General features: G+C 38.0%; 1 protein-coding gene across 1 annotated transcript in view; it reads right to left on the bottom strand.

Moving 5' to 3' along the window:
• Gs2 (glutamine synthetase 2) overlaps window positions 1-19,596 on the bottom strand; it is a 51,335-nt gene extending 31,739 nt beyond the window's left edge. Inside the window, exon 1 of the mRNA XM_076820163.1 lies at window positions 19,319-19,596. The gene's annotated coding sequence lies outside the window, so the exon portion shown is untranslated. The remainder of the gene's footprint in view (window positions 1-19,318) is intronic.
• Between the last annotated feature and the right edge of the window lie 1,082 nt (window positions 19,597-20,678).

Here is a 20,678-nt window from a genome sequence, read left to right as displayed (position 1 = left end):
GAGGGAACGGTTCTCAAATTCTAGAAAGAACCGAAGTAACCGGGTTAACCCGCTACGAGCGGGTTACTAGTAAAATAAGACAGTCTAGCCTAGTGTAGACTTGTGTAAAAATTGTCCGATTTACATGACATTTGGTATGATTTTCATCAGGACAACATAAGGAATCCATTGGTGTCACTTCCATATCGATACGATAAAGAATAAAGAATTTCTTACTACGCTGAAATGGATATGTCTCATTTTCACCCCTTAACTGCGGGGCGCCAACCGCAATTCGCTGCGGTCGGCCGAGGATTCATACCGGATTCAGAAAAAAATAATTCTTTAGTCTTTATCGTATCGATATGGAAGTAATGTCGATGGATTCCTTATGTTTTTCCGATGATAATCATACTAAATTTCATGGAAATCGGACTATTATTAACAAAGTCAACTTGAAATTATATAAATCAATTTTTCATGTGATTTCCTTCATTATGGTCCGAATCACGTCGTTCTTGGTGTCAGTTTCATTGGCGAAAGATCTGATTAGAAATGTAGGAAGTCGAAGATTTCTCACTTCTTAATACGCACTCCAACCCCTGTATTCTGCCAATATTACTGTAACCGCATTAACCCGGTTAACCCGGTTAGTCGGGTTACAGAGGAATTCTGTTACCCGGTTAGGCGGGTTAGTCGGCGGTACGGCGTACCGAACCGGGTACGGGTTAGGGTTCGGTTCCCTGCTATCCGTAATACCAAAACGGCTAACGTATTACATGAAACATAACATTGGGCTCAACGAACATAGCACAGATCACGGCAGGACGTCTATAATTTACTACACGATAGTACAGATAGAGAGGGATAATAGGAAGAAGAAGGATAGGTTCATCTTCTATTTCCCTCGGACCGCTGTCGCCTCAACTTCTTCCCACTGCTGTTCACTCCAGGTATTTTTACAGCTCAATAACATGAAACAATTCGTGGGTATTATCCAACCACCAATGCGCATGTATAGTAAAGTTGGAGAAGAATCCACCCAATAGTTGATTCTCTATAAATTCCTGAAAGTACCCATACTTTTGGGGCCACTGATGCGAGACACCCCTCCTCAACTGCCAGCGGTAGGAACATTGGGTGTCAGTTACTCTCAATATCTGCTCGGTTCAGTTATCTAACTTGATTTTAATTAACGTCATAGTTTTAGCGTAATCGAGAAGAGATAGACAGTTGTCAGGGCGTGGAAACCGGTTGAATCCGAGTGTTTACGGAAGTGGCAGTTTGTTATCAATGTCATGATCTGTAGTAGGCAAATAGGTGCAGGTATCGAGCCTAGCGACATTCAACACCCAGGGAAAACATCGACGCGGAACGTTTTAATAGCATCGCTGCTTCGGTTCCGACGACTAAGTAGTATTTAATTCACGCTAGTCATAGCACTGTGTCGCTATCTGTCTACGCAGGGAAAGATAGAACAGCATAATAGAAAACGATTGCTACTACCGCTGAAGATAATTTTCAGGATCACTTACTCAGCTGCGGCTGGATCGACATTTTAATATCCTAGCTGGTTAACAAACTATTCCCACAGACAGATATTTCCAGGTCTAGACTCTCTGGCTCGATTTTCCTCGTATTTTCACTGCAACTGTTTCAACTCTGTTTGTACTCGGAGAGCCTTTATTGCGGAAGGCATTACTTAGCTTAGCTTATTTCCCATGTACCTACCTGGTAATCTTTGTTCATGTCTAGCGGTTTTTTTTTCTCTCTCTTTTTTCTCTTTTTCTGTAGCTTACTGTAATTATCTTTTCCTATATTTTTCTTGCGCTTAATGGGCTTGCCCCGTGAATAAATTATTATTATTATTATTATTATTATTATTATTATTATCATTATTATTATTATTATTATTATCATTATTATTATTATTATTATTATTATTATTATTATTATTATTATTATTATTATTATCATTATTATTATTATTATTATTATTAACTCGGGATGTTAAATTTACTTCTGCCATAAAAGGCAGATCCTAATTTCAGTAGATATCATTTCTCTACGCTACTGTTACACGTTCTCGCGCTGACTTGTAGTTCTCAGAGGGAGATCCGTGTTGTATAGAACAGTCGCGTAGGTATAATTCGATAAGATTGCAATGAGAAGAATCTCTCGCGATAACGTTCGCGTCAGAGGCTCGTGGATGCTTCTTAATTGCTGGTAATTTGGAATTCCCAGTACCGAGTCGAAATATCGTGTTCATTCCTAACGATCAATTGCGTAAAAGCATCCTCGTCCTACTATCATGTTTTCCTCGTATAAATACGATTCTTGGTATCCCTCATATAACGCTGCACGCGTAGGGTAGACCAGGGGCGGTAGTAACAGGGGGGGGGGGGGCGAATGTAACACGCTAAATATCTCAAAATATATAATAGATATTAACGCCGATTTTGGATATATGATGAACAATGACATTTGGAATACACGCATCCACGTCCTAGGAGTATAGATACGCAATGGACCATCGATAGTGAAGAAAATAACTTTTCGATACCCTAAAGCAACTTTTTCTTACTGACTTAAAATTGCAATGTAAACATTGCCTTCGCAAGTATGTGCTTTTTCGATTTTTTTAGCCTGTAATTGGACCTTTTTTAAAGTAGTACTGATCGTTACTTAGTACTTTTATGCGACCCGTTAGTGAAAATTTATAACTGAAGTTCAAAAGCATAGTCGGGGGCGATTGTAACATCCGCAAGCGGGGTTGGTTGTATCGCAATAGAACCGAATAGTTACAAAGAAGGATAATAGTATTGTCTGGTATTTAACCGAATGAAAAATACCATGCAATATCCCATACAGCACACTCTCGTTGCAGCAAAGTTACAGAATGGTTGCAGTGCAAGATTGCACGCAACGTTGCCGCAACGGTGCAGTAATATTTCTATGTCAGCCTCCTGCAACGTTTCGGGAAATATATAGGGCCAAATATATAAATAACGATGTGTGTGTGCAGAATCATAGAAGTATAAAAGCTGGTGTTTCTTTTTCTCAAAGAAAATTCTTTTCCCCCAAGGGGATTCGAACCGGCGACCTGTAGCGTCGTAGGGGAACACTTTACTTTTTTTTTTTTTTTTAAAAGATGTTTTTATTGAAAAAATGTGTACATTATAAAATAAAATTGGTAATAAAAACAAATAAGAAAAAACATAAACCATACATTCTGAATTAAGAGAAAACTAATTGTTCCAATTGTGGAAACTCTTAGTTACACAAATTCGTCAAAAAAATTTTCTTTGGTGTTACAATATGAGGCAAAAAAAAATAAATTCTCAAGAGAATTGCACGTAGCACATCAATTCTAATTCATTGATGATTATTAAAGAGGGGAAAAGCCCTTCCGCCAGAAGGAAGGTGGAAGAAACCCCCCACCCATTATGGCACTTATACTAACTGTACAAAAAAAAAAAAACTTATGTGGTAACTTAAGAACTAGTTTGTACATAGGAGCGCAGGTATAGTATGACTAGGCCTTAACGTTCATTAAATATAAAATTAGGTACTAATCAGACTTTAGTTTAGGAATGTGTCCTCTGAAGAAGGTAGGAACGACGGGCAGCTAATTCCGCCATATGAATGCTGTCAGCCGAGAGCCACCAGTACTTCTCGGTGTTCAATCTACGAAAGTCAAAGCTGTCGACTTTGGGGATAACTGTAGAAAATTTAAATTTATCTCTATTAATAATGAAATCATCGTGTTGAAACGCAGGGGAACACTTTACCGCCGCAGCTACAACCACTCATTGATAAGAATGCTAACGTATTCGAATTTATACTGCTACGATGCAAAACTTTCGTTAATGCATATGAAAATATTTTTTAATGGGTTGTTGTTATTAGTTACTAATAAAAGAAAATATTTATCGCAAAAGTCTGGTCTTTAATTTAAACAAACCGATTTGTTGCTACTTTTCTTTATTATTCGAATTTTCCTTATAACTTGGAAACGAAAAGTTTCCAAACATTTTGCTTAAACCACTGTAAAGGGCTTTAAATAAGGTACCAAATAAAGAAAATTAAATTTTTTTTAACGCAAATAAGTTAAAAATATTAATAAATAAATAAATAAATAAATGTAAAAGATATTAAATTATACATCATTAGAAAGGAATAATTTTTTCCTATTTTTAGGCGTAAATTTCATTCCGATATCTTAAAAGGAAGATCCAAAAGGTGGGAAATTTTAAATCCGGCCCACTGCGCGCCCCCGGTCTACCCTACCTACCCAAGTTTTATGTGTGGTCAAAACTCGAATTTTGTATTTCATGGACCTCGTAATGACACAATAGGATCCCAGAGCCACTAGCAACTCTGTTATCGGAATTAATTGGCGGACACGATGTGTTGCGCTTATATGCGGCGGAAAATTTCGAAAAATAACAAGTGACTATTATTGCATGTGAGTTTCTAATGCTAATGCAGTAGCCTTTGCGAAAAATAATTATTTAATCATTCGCCTGTCTGTAATTCATCCGCTTATTTTTAATTTATAACTTATTACTTCACGAATATTACAATTTGCTTAGAGACGAGATTCATCTCTTCCTTGGATCTCTTTCAGCATTTAAAGCCAGCGTATTCAGAGCGACATCAACGAGAGGGAGACAGTGACCTAACAAGGGATGTTCGGCAACCCGCAAATTCAGAAAATTTTGCAACTCCGTGTGCAAGTAGAGTAGTTCGTCCGTAACGCAACCCTATTTTTTGTCGATGCTATAATGCAATTTTGGGGAGGGGGGGGGGTGAAATCAACCCTAGAAAAAAATGTAGAATTAAATTTAATATTAATAACTTTAATGTAATATTATAATATTTAACTGTAATATTATATATCTATGTTATTAGTGGGGTAGGTAGTTAAGTAAAATTGATTTATAATTATTTAAAATTCATATACATTTGCGTTATGTAATTCGGAAGGTTCGACAAGGTTATCAGCATCAATGCGATTCTGCGTCATTTTAATGATAACATAATATACTTTGCAAAATCATTGTAAATCTTCACGGATTATTAATTTATCGCGTGGTTTCCAAAATAGCCTAATAAGATTACGCTTCAGGTAATGCATGTACGAATGTGCTGTTATCATAATGATTCATGCACGTCATTGATTAGTTTTAATGAGTTTTACCTTGGATGCAATTTTAGGTACGTACTGCCTTGCTGAAATAATTGAAAGCTGTCTAAACTTTATGTAATTAATAATTTAAATATGGCTTTAAGAAACCATTTTAATAATGGAAACTGCTTAAATGGACTTCAAATTCGGTAACAGAGGTTTTTGTTTGTTTGCAAAAAAAAATATAACACATAAACTATATATATGTGTGAAAAGAGATTATCCAGAGGTATTTCGACATACATTTACAAAATACAAAAACTTAATTTTAAGGGTTAATGGTAAGGGTAACTTGAAAAATATGTTTTTTTCGAAAATTATTTTTACGCGGTTTTGTAGATATAAAAAAAGGATGCAGCTTTTGTTTAAACTTCTTTTCGATATCTCTCACGGTTCTCGAAATATTCCACGGAAAAGAAAACTCTACATTTTTTTTCAAGGGGTGATTTCACCCCCAAAAATTGCACTATGGCACCAACAAAAAATAGGGTTGCGTTACGGATGAACTACTCTACTTGCACACCGAGTTGCATAATTTTCTAAATTTGCGGGTTATATTTTTTATATTCTGTTACTTTTTAGCTTTAGTTTTCTTTTCTTTTGTTCTGTTTTGTTGTAACGCGGTGTCTCTACTCTACGTCTTCTAAACCTTCTGGCAAAAATGGGTCTTACCCGTTCGTAATGAAATAAATAAATGAATAAATTATACCTACATAGTTTCAGTTGAATAATTAATTCTAAACTACAATTTCCCCTCGGTATTTGTATGATAAATTATGATTCAATTATTCGACTCCTAAGAATTTCTAAGAGAGGCCTTTTACAAGATGCCGTTGCTCCGTTGAATTTGAACACTTCAGACAGCGTTCATGTAATTGAAACTTTCAGATACATAATCTTCTTGAAAACACTGTAGGTGGTAATGTGACCTGACGATACAGCTTCGGAGAAATAAAATTTTCATGCAATTCGACATCTTCTATTTTAACTGATGTAGGTCACTGCCGTCGGAGGTTGGTCCTAATTTTCCCTTGGAGCTCACGCAGACTTTCTGGGAGCACTTAAGTCGCAAAATTCTTATACGTCGGCAAAATTAATTTCCCACGCTTCGCGAGTAAAAAAGTATGTACACAATTCTATTAAAAAAAATGATCTCGAGGTTATTTCATTTGCCCCAATTACCATACATGCCTCGCCCCACCCTGCTTTTTCTGGGAGTGCCACATTTTTAACATAAAAAATTCTTTTAAAGGAGAAATTGAAGATGGAAAATCGAACAACCAGAGCAACGAATAATTTTTAATATACCCACTCACAGATTGAAATGTAACCCGTTTCTATGTAGCGAAAGGAGGACTAAAGATTCGCAGGGTGGTTTACCGAGATCTCAGCAAAAGAGGAAGGGAACCTGAAAGAGGGTGCTCCAATTTAATCGCAACGCGATTCGTCCCCCTCGAGAAGGCTCCAGCCAAGAGAGAAACGCGGTGTCTTGAATCGCGACGCGCAAACTTCAAATGATTCAGTTTTATCTGTAACGCGATGAATTATTCATCGGACGCGATACAATGTACGCTGCTAATAACAATCGGCGAGTTGTTCTGGTCTGAGTAAAGTGCAAGATCGTTTCCCTCGTACTTTGTTTGCCTCACAAGTCGGGCAATGACCTCTATCATATGTGGAAATGTTCAACGGTCTGACTATAGAAATATTTCATTCATGCAACACTGTCTAAATGAGCAGTCGATTGGCTTCGACTGGCGTCGGCGTGTTTTCGCGCCGAGGAGCTTGCATCCTGCTCGCGGCTTATGGCGCGTCTCCACGGCTTCGGAAAGTGACGAGATTATAGCGCGAGTGCCGCTGAATGTTTGCTGGAGACGAGTTAAGGAGAGCCCCCGGTCAAAACGCTAAAAAAATGCGCGATGAATTTTTTACGAGAAGAGGTTATAAAATATGCTGAAAAATATTTTTGGCATTTATTGATACACTCGTTAGGGTATAACAAGAATTTTGGTTTCATGTTTTCGATCTTGATGCATTTTCTAGGTGGCGCTTAGTGCAGTGCTGGCAAAAAGGGATGCCTAAACGGTAACCACAAAATTTAGGTTCGTCAATAGGTTCGTCCAAAATTCAAACAATTTCTGAAAATTTATATCAATGGCTATCGCAATATTCGTTGTTGCGGCAAAAAAAAACTACGACGATTTCCCGCATATTTATGTGCAGATAAAAAAAAACCGAGTTTTAAAAAATTATATTATAGGATGCTGCGGTAGCGAGTTCAATTACGTTTTTCTCGCATCGGTTCATTAGTTATTTTGAAATCGTGGTTACCGTTTCGAAATATCGTGTTTCGAGAGAAACGTGTTCTCGGCTCACACCTGCGTGACTGTAGAAACTATACCGTTACGAATGTTGATGTGAAACTTTCGTAGGATATTCTCGGAATGTTATAATACAACAATATATACTCCCTGTCGTTTAAGAAGGAACCTGCCGACCGACGGGTTTAGACCGGTTCTGCGCAGGTTGACGCTCATTGGTGCCGGGAGAAGCCACTATTGGCTGTACCCCCACCAACGCTTTCTCGGAGCCAATGAGCTTATTCTACATGCGCGAAACGGGTTCCTTCTTAAATGATATATAGTGCCTAAGGTGAATGACCCAATTTCTGCTGATTTAAGAGGTTACTCGTCAGAAAGAAGGTGTAAAAAATTTGTTTGTGATGAAAATTTGCAGAGTAATTGATTAATTCTTTAATAATAAACCAACCAGTCGAAAACTATTTAAGAAAGATATTTGAAAGATGTTTAACTACTAGTAATTTGTAATTAAAAATAATGCTTTAAATGTCCGTATTTCTGCTCACGAAAAATAGCGATGTACGTATTTCTACTCACCATTCGTACCAATTTCTGCTCACATAATATGTTGCCTTTTCAGGTTAAAATAAGTTACACCTTTTATGGAGATGTTTTATAACACAAGAGTAAAACATAAAATAATGATAAACAAAAAATAAAATGCCTTCGAACAGAAATAGAGGTTACAGCATATATTGAATTGTGAGGTTATGTTGCTAGAATTTTGTTGAGTAGGAATGCGGACACAACGGTGATTCACTTGACCCTAAAGCTAATCACCTGTTTTCTACTTAAAATAATCAAAAATAGTAAAAAAAAAATCTACATCCAGAACACAATACGGTATCTGTTTTTGTTATTAAATAAGAACTTTTACTGCAGAAACTATTTCCTGCCGAATTATCGAATACCAATAGTCGAAAAATCATGAGTCTCTCATTTTAAATAATTTAGAATTATTTTGTTGTAACTATAGTACAACCGCGACGCTTATAACAATAATAAAAAAACAGAACTGGGGGACATGAGCAGAAATTGGGACATTCACCTTATCCGAGATATAGTGACTTAGGTGTGAAGTCCCTCAGCGGGGTCTGACCCGACACCCTGCTGGGTACTGGCCGCTAAACGTGCCCCCCCTCTATTGCCTCTTGCAGGACTGTATTTAGAGACGACCATGACAACACCGGGGCCCTAACAGAATATAAAACAGAAATTAAAGATACGGTTTATCATTATTAAAATACATCAATTAAGCTTTGCTACTGGCTATTAAAAATTGTCTCATATTAAATACAAATACATTTTAGTAAGGTATATGTACCGCATTAGAACAGTAGTGGAGAATTTATAAATCAATATAATAATTAATCAAAGCTTGATTGATGTCTTTTAATAATGATAAACCGTATCTTCAATTTCTGTTTTATTTTCTATTAGGGCCCCGGTTTTGTCCTTGGCCTTCTCTAAATACAGTCCTGCAAGAGGTAGTAGGGGCGGGGGAGGGGGGAGGGCATGTTTAGCGGCCAGTACTCAGCAGGATGTCAGGTAAAACCCCGCCGAGGGACTTCACACCTAAGTCACTATATCTCAGATAGGCGCTATACTTCTAAAAAAAAATCGATTTTCTGAAAAATTTTAACCGAACGGTCCCCTTAAGCAAAAGCTGCACAAGACTTGGAGGAGAATTTTTGAAAATCTTGCGCCACTTAAAGTGTTAACACTAATGGAGATTGGGAGCCATTAAAACGTGCTAATAACGTTATCTTCGCAAAACTATATTTAATTTTAGATCTACAATTTTTAAGTGTCAGTAATATTGTTTCTGTGAGACGAGGAAAAGATCGTTAGGCAAGATATCGCCTCGTTTAATTTTCGTATTTATGTTTCAGGTGGAGAATATGCTACTTCTTAAAATCTACTTCGAATTTGTAAAAACGGCGCAATGAATAGAAAATTTACACAATGGGTTGGCCATGATCGCAGGATACATGTACCTAGCAGCAAAACCAAGTGGCCGCTCAACGCCAAACCACGGTTCCGCATAGTTATTTCAAGCAAATAATTTCTTTAGATAATAGCTAATGCTTATTTGGAATAAGCTACCACATCAATATTTTTGCAAATAACTTGCTCGAAGCTGATTTTTTCAAAAACTGATCGAGGCATGTTGCGATTTTACTTACAAGAAACACTATTCATTTGATGATGGAATCACGCAGATTTCTTTATATAGATCGAAAGTATACGTCACAAAGGTCACAAAAATGTAAATTAAAGATGCTCCCAACAGCTGGTCTGACCTTGAAAAATCGGCAAAGATGGAACCGGGGAAAAAAGAAAAATGGGGGAAAGAGAATGACAAATCTGTCTGTTCAAATTTAAATATCTATATTATATGAAAATACATTATAGTAAATGAATGGGAATTCATTAATGATAGATAATAATTAGAAAAAATTAATTGACGAGATAATTAAATTTGAACACACGGATTTGTCATTCTCCTTCTTTAGTTTCCCTCATTCTTCTTCTTTACCCCAGTTCCGCCTTTGTCGATTTTTCAAGGTCAGACCAGCTTTTGGGAGCATCTTTAGTTTACGTTTTTGTGATCTTTGTGACATGTATTTTCGATCTATATAAACAAATCTGCGCCATTCCATCATCAATTGAATAGTGTTCCTTGTTAGAGGAAGTGCAGCATATTTTGAGTACTGTGGGTTATTTGGGATACCGGAGGACCTAATAAACTACTAACGGTATCTAATTTGTAACACCGTAGACAATAGGCACTACTGACCTGTTAACGAATGACATTTGTGGATGAAGCATTGTGAGATTTTCGACTTAATCTGCAGAGTAAGAAAACGTCAAACTGCAAAACTTTTCCAGCAAGTATTCATTAGTTCCCAGTCATGCTTAAAATATTTCAAAACGTTAGAGTTAAACGCTTAATCTACTCGTTTGCGCGTCCCCCCTACGATTCTGTGTCGGCTTTGCGATAATTTCGAGAACACAAAGCGTGACATGCAATTTTAGGTTTCAATACCATGTCGCTAATGCAGAATACCGAAAATGAAGGTAATTCGGAATATTCCAAAGCTTACAAGGGAACATCCCGAACTCGGAAATTCGAAAAATTTTGAAACTTGGTGAATATGTAGGAGATTTCCTCCTGATTACAACGGAATTTTTGTTTGCTGCCCAAATTCACTCTAAGGGGGTGTAATTGATCCCTGAGAATCCGGTTATTTTCCGATTTTCTTGTATAACTCGTGAACTGTAAAATATTTTTTTACCAAATGATAGATCTAATTAAGAGAAGTAACTTTTGTCTGGAAACTATTTTTCTATCTCTTACATTTCGCGAGTTATAACGCAAAATCGGAAAATAGCCGAATTTTCAGGGGTTAATTTCACCCCCTTCGAGTGAATTTGGGCAGCAATGAAAAATTGCGTTGTAATCAGGAGGAAATCCCCTACATATTCACAAAGCTTCAGAATTATTTGAACTTTCGCGTTCGGGATCTTCCCTTGTTAGTGACGCTTTTGTGTTACGCGTAACGGCAACCGCGCCGCGTCGATTTGAGCCAGCGCTGTCCATTTATATTTACCTAAGAGTATTCCAATATTGTGATTTTTGAGCCTCGTTAGATCAGAAAAAAAATAATTTTATTAACTATATGTTTCTTTAAGTTTATAAACTGAAGGTAAATTGAAATACCGGTATTCCAAGTTACCTGGCACCTTACCGAAATCGATACTTCCTGTCATTTTTCATTTACACCAAAGTTTCAGCTACTTTTTGTTTTTTATTATTACTGAGAGTTTGAAGTATAAAAGTTTATTAGTTTCCCTATGATATTATGCAGCTTTATTTGTTCCCATCCTCTGCCGAAATTCTTTATTCGTCTTAAAGAAACTGGTGTTCCAAGTATATATACTCCACTTCCTCTAATACAACTTACATATATTGTATTTATAATTAATTTCGTATTGAATAAGTTACATTAAATTATTATAACCCATAATGTAAATATTTCGAGCGATTCGTAATTTGTTATTCGATTAAATATTTATTTGCCTATCAGCGTTGTTTATATGAACTTTTGACAGAAAAGAAAACTGTTCTGTTATTGGTGAATAAAGAGTGATTCTTTATTCCTGTTCATTGTTCGTAGTCCGAACGGATGCCCAACAATATCGACCGGCATTAGCGTAACAAAAGATAATTGTCCGCCCATTATATCATTACTGTATCCTTCAGTTTGTAATTGCCGCCAATTGAAACTTGTTTGGCGTTAAACAACAAAAAAAAGAGAACCTCATATTTATGCCTCTTTTCAACTCTGGCAAAGTAAAGTATTTTACCAGCGGCCGTAGCCGTGATGAATATACCGGTTCTCGTTAGATCACCGAAGTTAAGCATCACGGGGCGGTGTACTGGGGAAAGATGGGTGACCTACCCTAATGAAATTCGCGGGCGATTTGGGCGTTGGTGGAATTCGCCCGAAGTAGTCGTAAATAATTCTTCCGACATCGCATGGTTGAATGTGGAAATATTTAATTCGGACGATGCGTTAGATGTTATGAGAAAGAGTTGTGGAAATCGGCATCTAATTTTAAATTTCCTGCAATCTGTGCCAGTACCACAAATCACAGTTGAAGTTTCCAATATCAATGGTTGGGACTAATTTGCATGGCTTGCGTACTCGCGTATTGAAAATAGTGCATATTGTATATATACTGAGCTGTTTATTTTGAAAGTGGCGTAAGTCCATTTTCCAAAAAAATCGAGTTAGCTATCTTAATAGTTACATTTTTACATGATATTTTCATTCTGAAGCAAATTGTTACTAATATATGAGCCGTTTATTTTGAAAGTGGCGTAAGTCCATTTATGTTCGAATCGAGATATCGAAGGGTTTGCGTTGGATTAAATTTAAAAATGTGGGTAACAGATAACTTAGTAATATAATGTTTTTGGGTTTCCAAGTTTGTCAAATTTATCATCCCAATTAGCATAATTAACATTATTTAAGAAATAATATGTGTTTGGTGGCTATGACTGGACTTACGCCACTTTCAAAATCAATGAAATAAGGTTTTCAATTCTTAAGAAAGCACAAGTCCATAGGAAAAGTAAGTTTCCCTTGAAATAAAAATAAATGTATACTTTTATGTTATAAAATCAAAAGTATTCAACTTTTATTCTTTGTTAATTAATTTTTACATTAAAATTAATAATGTTTCATTAATTATTATTCAGTCTTCTCCAGTTTTTGTATGCGGGAGTAATTTAAAATAATTATGACGTGCAGGTGGTATATAATATAATAAATCCATTAAGTCCTTATATTTTATATTGTGATTGGTCTCGTTTTTTTTTCATTCAAGTCGCGTATTCCAATACATTTTTCGTGCATTTTATCTGTTTGCTGTAGTTTTAGTTATGACTGCTTTATGCCCCGCAAACATTTACTTTGTAACATGCAATTAATTTGTTTTGAACAAATTATTAACAAATTGCTGAAAATTACAAGGGCATATCCGGAGACCCGTCTGAATTCGTCAGCGGATCGAAAGTGAAATTTGAGATTAAATTGATTATAACAAATTCATTGCACATTGATAATTAAACTGCTACCTTGATAATTAAACATGAAGCTGTGATCTCAAAAAATTTTATTCCACAATATTTTCCATATCCATTTGAAACTCTCACTTTAAAATAAACTTTTTCATCACTTCATTAACCAGCATATTTTCGTTTAACAAAATTTTAATGACTTTAAATATATTAGTAACAATTTGCTTCAGAATGAAAATATCATGTAAAAATGTAACTATTAAGATAGCTAACTCAATTTTTCTGGAAAATGGACTTACGCCACTTTCAGAATAAACAGCTCAATATATCGTGTGTTTTTTTCACCTACTAATGCGGGAAAGTCGAAATGTGAAGTACCAGGGCCAATTAGTTACAGAAGGTGATAATAATTCGAAGAGAGCCATTGAGAGATATATTAACCACCAGAAAACAGAATAGGGTACCATCCGGAAGACGCGGTCGGGCCGGAGAGTTGGTCGAGGCGCTGTAGTTCAGACTCTATACGTGAAAGTGCGTTAAAGTGCAGACCAATTAGTTCTCTAGAATCCAAACAGTTGAATGGATAGCGTCATTTCGCTTCCTTCTGTGTTTCTCTGGATTTATAGGCTATAAAAGGTTAATTGAGGTTACATTTAACCTCTTTTCTCAACCAGCGGTGTACAGAATCGTATTTAACCCGGCGGGAGGCGCGCCCCATATTGTAGCACAGGTTGTCGCTACCGGGTCAAAAATGCCCAAAATTGAAACGTAAAAAACCACGGTTTCAGAATTTTTTTTTTAACTCTGGAATTTTTATGTTAAAATACAGTGTTTGAAGAGTCAAACAAAATTTATGAAATACCTTAAAATCTTTATTCAAGTTCTTTAAAAAATTATAACAAAAACTCAAACAGGCCTCATATTTTCGCAACTAGCGCCTCTGTGGTAAATTTTACCCAGCAGCGCCTCCCGCCGAGGTAAAATATACTTCTAAGTTTATTTTCGCTTAATGTTTGGGATAATAAGATAGTATAGATATTGAGGGACAATGCAGCCAAAGTATTTGGCCATGTTAACTCTTCCTCTCAAAGCTAACGAGAAGACCATCGCTCGCTGCAGAAAGGTGAGATGGTCGAGTTATAATTTTTGTATTATTTTTTTTATTATTATTTATTATTTTTTTTATTATTTTTATTATTTTTATTTTTTTATTTTTTTATTTTTTTATTTTTTTATTATTTTATTATTTTTTTATTTTTTATTATTTTTATTTTTTATTTTTTTATTTTTTTATTTTTTTTATTTTTTATTTTTTATTTTTTTATTATTTTTATTTTTTTATTTTTTTATTTTTTATTGTTTTTATTTTTTTATTTTTTTTATTTTTTTTATTTTTTATTGTTTTTTATTTTTTTTATTTTTTTATTTTTTTATTTTTTATTATTATTTTTGTATATTTAGTTTATTTATTCACTTTTGTATTAATTTGCCTTGCTAATCGCCAGTAGGCAGTAAACCGGCGCCTTAGAGCCTTAGAGCCTTAGAGCTCTAGGTTATGTCCTGGTCTTCTCTAAATACAGTCCTGCAAGAGGTAGTAGGGGGGCACGTTTAGCGGCCAGTACCCAGCAGGGTGTCGGGTAAGACCCCGCGGAGTGACTTCACACCTAAGTCACTATAGTTCGTATAGGCATTATACTTCCGAATGGCCCCGTCACCGAAGTGGCCGATCGTCACCGGGTTTGAGGGGAGGGGTGTGAAGGGTGCGTGAACCCTAAATCTAAAATTGTTGCTTCGAGAATTTATTAGTTTCCGAGATATTAATACGAAAAAAACTTTTAGTACTTGTGTTGGCATATTCCGACACAACGCATTCCACTTTTCAGCTTGTTCCGGGTATTAGTGTTGGCATTTTCTTATTTCCGCTGCGCCATCTGGTGGCGAAAATTAAAGCAGTGTAATCGGGTCAGTTGCCACCTGTTATTGGCAGTATTGTGAATTTCGACTGTTTGATGATCGATTTTGTAAAATTTAACAGACTATTCAATGACAAAAAGCATTGTTGCAATATTTCAATGCTTGTGTGACAGCAGTCCTGCAACGCGATTGACCCGATTACAGAGCTTACTTTAGTAGATGGCGCTCTCACGATATTTCCCAATTCGTTGCGGCTAGATTAGTGCGGGAGCGCGTGAAGCAGGGGTGCACAGGACCCCCAATTCCGGGCGCGAGCGCACATTCGAGCTCGTCCAAGAACAAGCGAGTCCGCCAACGGAGTGGGGAGCGGTTGGAGTAGTGGGAGCGGAGCGTCACAGGCTGCCGCAGGGGTTTCCAGAGTTTGACGCTCCGAAAGTAAGGCACGCTTTGGGGAATTTTTAAAAGAAATGTATTGAGTATTATAATTCCAATCTCTGTACTCAAGGTTTCAAACTGAAGAAAAATGAATCCACGATTAATAAATATTAACAAATTATACATAGAAATATATGTATATTCACGTATGGATCTAATATTGGACCAACTTTATAAGTATCCGAATACTTTTGTGGCCCACTGTGTATGTATATATCACATATATGTTATTAGATATCTTCAAATGCAAATACTCAAATTTACCTATGCAAATTTGTTAAAATTAACTTTCTGAATATAATATAAAATTCTGTACGTTTTCGTTTGGTCTTGTATATCTATCGCGAGTATGCTTGTAGTTGTAACAGGCATACGGCCTTTGCAGTCATAGAGTTCCCCACCACGAGACATTATACCGAGGAGTGGGGGGTGAGCATACCACGGTCGAGCTCGAGGGCTCACCGACTGCCCTGGGGCAGACTTAGTGCGCACCCCTGCTGTAAGCGATGCAGAGAATGCCACACAAGAAAAATGTCAAGGGTTCGTACAAACAGGGACATATTAAACGCGTTACTACTTTCTTCAGATCCGCTTATTAATACTTCCAGGGAATTACCATATAAAAAGAAGGAAGCTATTTCAAAAGGTACATTGCATTTGCTGAAAGGACTAGAAATTTTAAACGATCCCTATTCTAATCAAAATGACGATAGTTTTAATAGACTTTCAAAAGACTCGGATGCTAGTGCCAGCTCATCTTACGAGTTATAACCCTCTATCTTTAATTTATTAATTAAACTGTTATGTGAAAATTTATTAACATGCGTTTGAAACAATAACAATATGTATATATACTTTTGTATTCATAAAAATATATTGCTCGTCTTTTTCAACCTGAAAAGTATAAAAATCGGCCATTACTTATTTTTTTCCACCTAGATTCGCGATCCGTCCCACTGTGCGATGGGGGGGGGGCGAGATGGAACGCTGCGTGCGCGGCGAGCGTGCGCGATGGTCGCGAGCGCTTACCGTGAACCGGGCCTGCGTCAAGATTTTGCGAAGCGGTTTTCGTGCTCACGGTAAACGCTTGAGTGTCAGGTAGGGATGGGCGATGTTCATCGATGTCTACGAAATATCGATTATGGGGGACTAAACATCGATAATGAACTACCGAAGATAATATTCGCTTTTGTTAACCCTCAACTGGTATACTGTTTTTGGCAAACGTGACTGGTACACTGGGGTCGTGGCAGACCCCAAATAAAAAAGGACATAGAAAATTGTAAAGTCGACACTAGAGCAACCACTATGAATATTTTCTTCTTAGGTAATATAGAAAATAATAGAAGCGTAGAAACTTAACCTATTATTTTAAAATTAATAAGAAATTCAGTTTACCAACTTAGACAACCGAAAATAGTACATCGAACTTTGGGTGCTTGGGGTCACGAGCGACCCCAGGATACCAGTTAAGGGTTAAGCTAATTTACGAACGCACCACGTAACACCACAGCTTCAAGCTAATGCCAAAACAAAACACAACAAAAATGTGGTAACTTTTTGCCCGCTACTGTACATAATTGATATGTTTGAGTGGTTTGTTTCTTAAAAAACATTTTTTAAATATTAATGTTGTTAATTTATTGTTCTGTTTTGTTCGTTTTACGCTTTGTTGCAAAATCGTCGATGTTGTCGAAAATCGATGATTTGAGTTCGATGATTATCGGTTATCGATATTTAGCTATCGATGTCAACATCGATACTTTCTCAACATCGCCCATCCCTAGTGTCAGTCGTCCGAAAGACGGAGCAAGAAAAAACATCAACGCATTGTCTGTCTCGTACCGTCCTCGCTCGCTCTCAGTGCCTCTCGCTCGCTCTCAGTGCCTCTCGCTCGCTCTCAGTGCCTCTCGCTCGCTCTCAGTGCCTCTCGCTCGCTCTCAGTGCCTCTCGCTCGCTCTCAGTGCCTCTCGCTCGCTCTCAGTGCCTCTCGCTCGCTCTCAGTGCCTCTCGCTCGCTCTCAGTGCCTCTCGCTCGCTCTCAGTGCCTCTCGCTCGCTCTCAGTGCCTCTCGCTCGCTCTCAGTGCCTCTCGCTCGCTCTCGTTCCATCTCGCTCTCGCCATCGCCCGACAAGTGTGAGACAGAAGTGGTGGGGAGAGCGAGAAGTCCGTATCGTGTAGACCAAACCGAGCTCATAACGAAACAAAACTGTGTCCGCAAGCTTTACACGTTCATTGCGCATCACGTAGTTTGAATTCGGCAATTGTAAAACCATAATTGCAAAGCTACACGATTTCGCCGATACCCCTAAGGGACGGGACGTCCTTCTTGACGATATTGATGAACATACACCGGATACGAAGAGGCAGAAACTACGCCAAGTTTGCCCGACTAGGTGGGTGGAACGCCACGAAGCCATCATGACCATGGTGGAATTATATGATGCAGTGATTCATAGTCTTGAGACGATCAGTTCTTGGGAAGATAGAGACTCGCTCTAACGCAAAACTTTTGCGTAATTCGCTATGCGAATTTAGTTTTATAATATCTTTATTTAGCTAGCAAAATATATTTGCGCGCACCTTACCATTTGTGTAAAATATTGAGAAGGTCTGGCAGTGGCTTTTTAATTGCCTTGCATTTGGTTGAAGATGTTCCGGCCCAATTAAATGCCGTTCGTAAAACATCAGATTTTTCTTTCAAAGAGACACTCACAGTGAAGCCTGTATGAAAGCCAATGCTTTTAATATCGACATTAAAATGCCAAGGACCGCAACAAAACAAAGATTCAGGTCCGATGTTCCAGCCGATTCCGTAGAAGAGTATTTCAGGAGAACTATTTTCATTCCATTTATTGATCAAATTTTCACCCAACTGCGTGAACGTTTCACTCGGCACCGCATAATTTTGAAACAGTTTTTCACTCGTCTACCAAATGGAAAACATGGCCCAACAGCAAGTGCCGCGGGAAAATTTTCATCGGTTGTGCGAATTTTATGACCGCGATTTGCCTTCCACAAATCCAGCAAATTTGAACGCCGAACTCAAGTTATGGTGTACAAAATTTGAAAAACCGTCCCCAATAGCTCCATGCAAAATTGCCATTGATGCAGCTTCGAAATGTCGCAAAACGATATATCCTAACGTCGATAAGTTATTAAAAATATTTGCAACGCTTCCGATAACAACACGCGTCAGTGAAAAGTCATTTTCTACCTCACGCACTTTTGAAAACTTATTCAAGATCTACCACGACACAATCGCGATTGAACTGGCTTTGCTCTATATACACAGAGAGATTAATGTAACCGCAACTGAAGTGATTCAACAGCTCTGTAAAACGAAACGAAAACCAGATCTTATTCTTTAAATAAATGTTTATAACCACCCAATGAATTTTATTGAATTTGTATTAAGAATACGTTTAGCCGTTCAACTCGACCCCCCCCCCCCCCCAAGATTAAATCCTGAGTGCGCCACTGTCGACATCATTACCAATATCAAAATAGATTTAAAATAGAAAAGTGCAGCAACTTACAGCGAACGTTCAGTCGAAACTAATGTATCTAGGTACGTACTATGTATTCCTATTCTATCTTAACAACCTCGCAAATTATATGTAGGTTGCATCGAACCATATCCTTCACTCTCGCGGATCTCGTCAAAGTGGATCACCTGTTTCGTCCGAGAACGCTCTCTATCGGTTCCCTTCCACTTACAAGAACGAAGAAAACATTCGACTCCCAGTCCCTTTCTTGTCTTCGTTGCCAGTGGCATCGATCAAAAATCGATCGTTGCGCAATGTAAAAAAAAAAAGAAACAAAAATAGAAGTCAACGCTACTACTCACCGTTGGTGCAATTAGTGGTCCAGCAGGTGCGGAAAACTGGTGTCTAGATGACTGCGTGTTTGATCGATGATCGTAGAGCGAACGTAGAGAGAGTGGCGCCTCGCGCGCTGCCGCGTCTATTGTCGCGAACGGGTTAAAAGGCACTGGTCATGAAGGCAACGAGCGTCTGATCGAGCTCGTGTTACTACCGTGGTCGCGCGCCCCGCGATATTTATGTAGAGGAGCGTTTTCAGCGCACGCGTTCCTCGTCCCACGACCGCTACGATCCCCCACCCGTCCCGCCATTGAAAGCGATTATCCGACGCGATCGTGGGTCCACTCAATCGTTACGAGACGGAAAATTCTTGCCGGCACGCATCGCCAGCCCGTGGGCGCTCGTTGGTCACGAATCGACGGCAGAAATTATTCGCGGCTCTCCTCGCCAGTGACGTAACGGCGGACTTGCACGAGAACGTGGGACCGTGGGCCTCGAGCGATCGATGGAATCTCTAACGAGCGACTCCTCTTTTCTTGTTTCCACTGCTATCTGTCCGGATCGCTAAATCCATGTCTCCGCTGGCGACGTATACCAATCAGAGCTGCGGAAAGCAGATACACTCGCCCGAGAATGTTAACCTTTCTCTTCCGACAGCTTCGGAAGACGTGCTCTGCACGGAATACTACCTTACCGACGGATCATTCGATTGTCAATCCTTTGGAATAGTTTAAAATGCGATACACATACGAGAACAACGATGAGAGCTTAGTCACTTACAATTAGTAAAACCTTCGATGCATTTGCTCTACTAGCCTCTGCAGATATAAATACTTTTATCACGGTAAATCCCGCAACGGAACATTTTCAACTCGAATATTAGAAAACGAGAAAACGTGATAACTTCAAGTGCTGATTTCACACTTTCACAGTGAATTTCCGCAGACGGAAAAGTTGTTCCTCCTGTAATTCAATATGCTCGACATTCATCGAGTTACATTAAAATCAGAATTTTCAGGTTCGGAATGTTCCCTTGTCAGTCTAAATAGATAACCACGTATACATCCGCGTAGGTTGTCCCAACAATTCTCGCTCGCGTGCATGGGCGTACCGAAGGGGAGGCAGGGGCGGGAGCTTGCCCCCCCTCTCCTCTCTAAGGCAGGAAAAAAAAATTAATCGTTCCTTCAAAATTAAATTAGTATATTACAAAGTAAAAATAAATGAAATTGTGAAGTAATTCCGCATTACACGACACCGGTTATATTGGTTCGTACGTATATAAATTGTAATAACAAAAATTGTTTCAATATTTATTGCCCCCCCCCTTCCCCCTCTCCCCCTGAATGAAAACCTAGCCACGCCCATGCTCGCGTGTATTTCTTCGGA

The sequence above is a fragment of the Andrena cerasifolii genome, chromosome 1 (assembly GCF_050908995.1).
Source record: "Andrena cerasifolii isolate SP2316 chromosome 1, iyAndCera1_principal, whole genome shotgun sequence".
NCBI classification, from domain to species: Eukaryota; Metazoa; Arthropoda; class Insecta; order Hymenoptera; family Andrenidae; genus Andrena; species Andrena cerasifolii.
The sequence above is the reverse complement of the archived record's forward strand: the minus strand, read 5'-3'. Positions and strand labels throughout refer to the sequence as shown.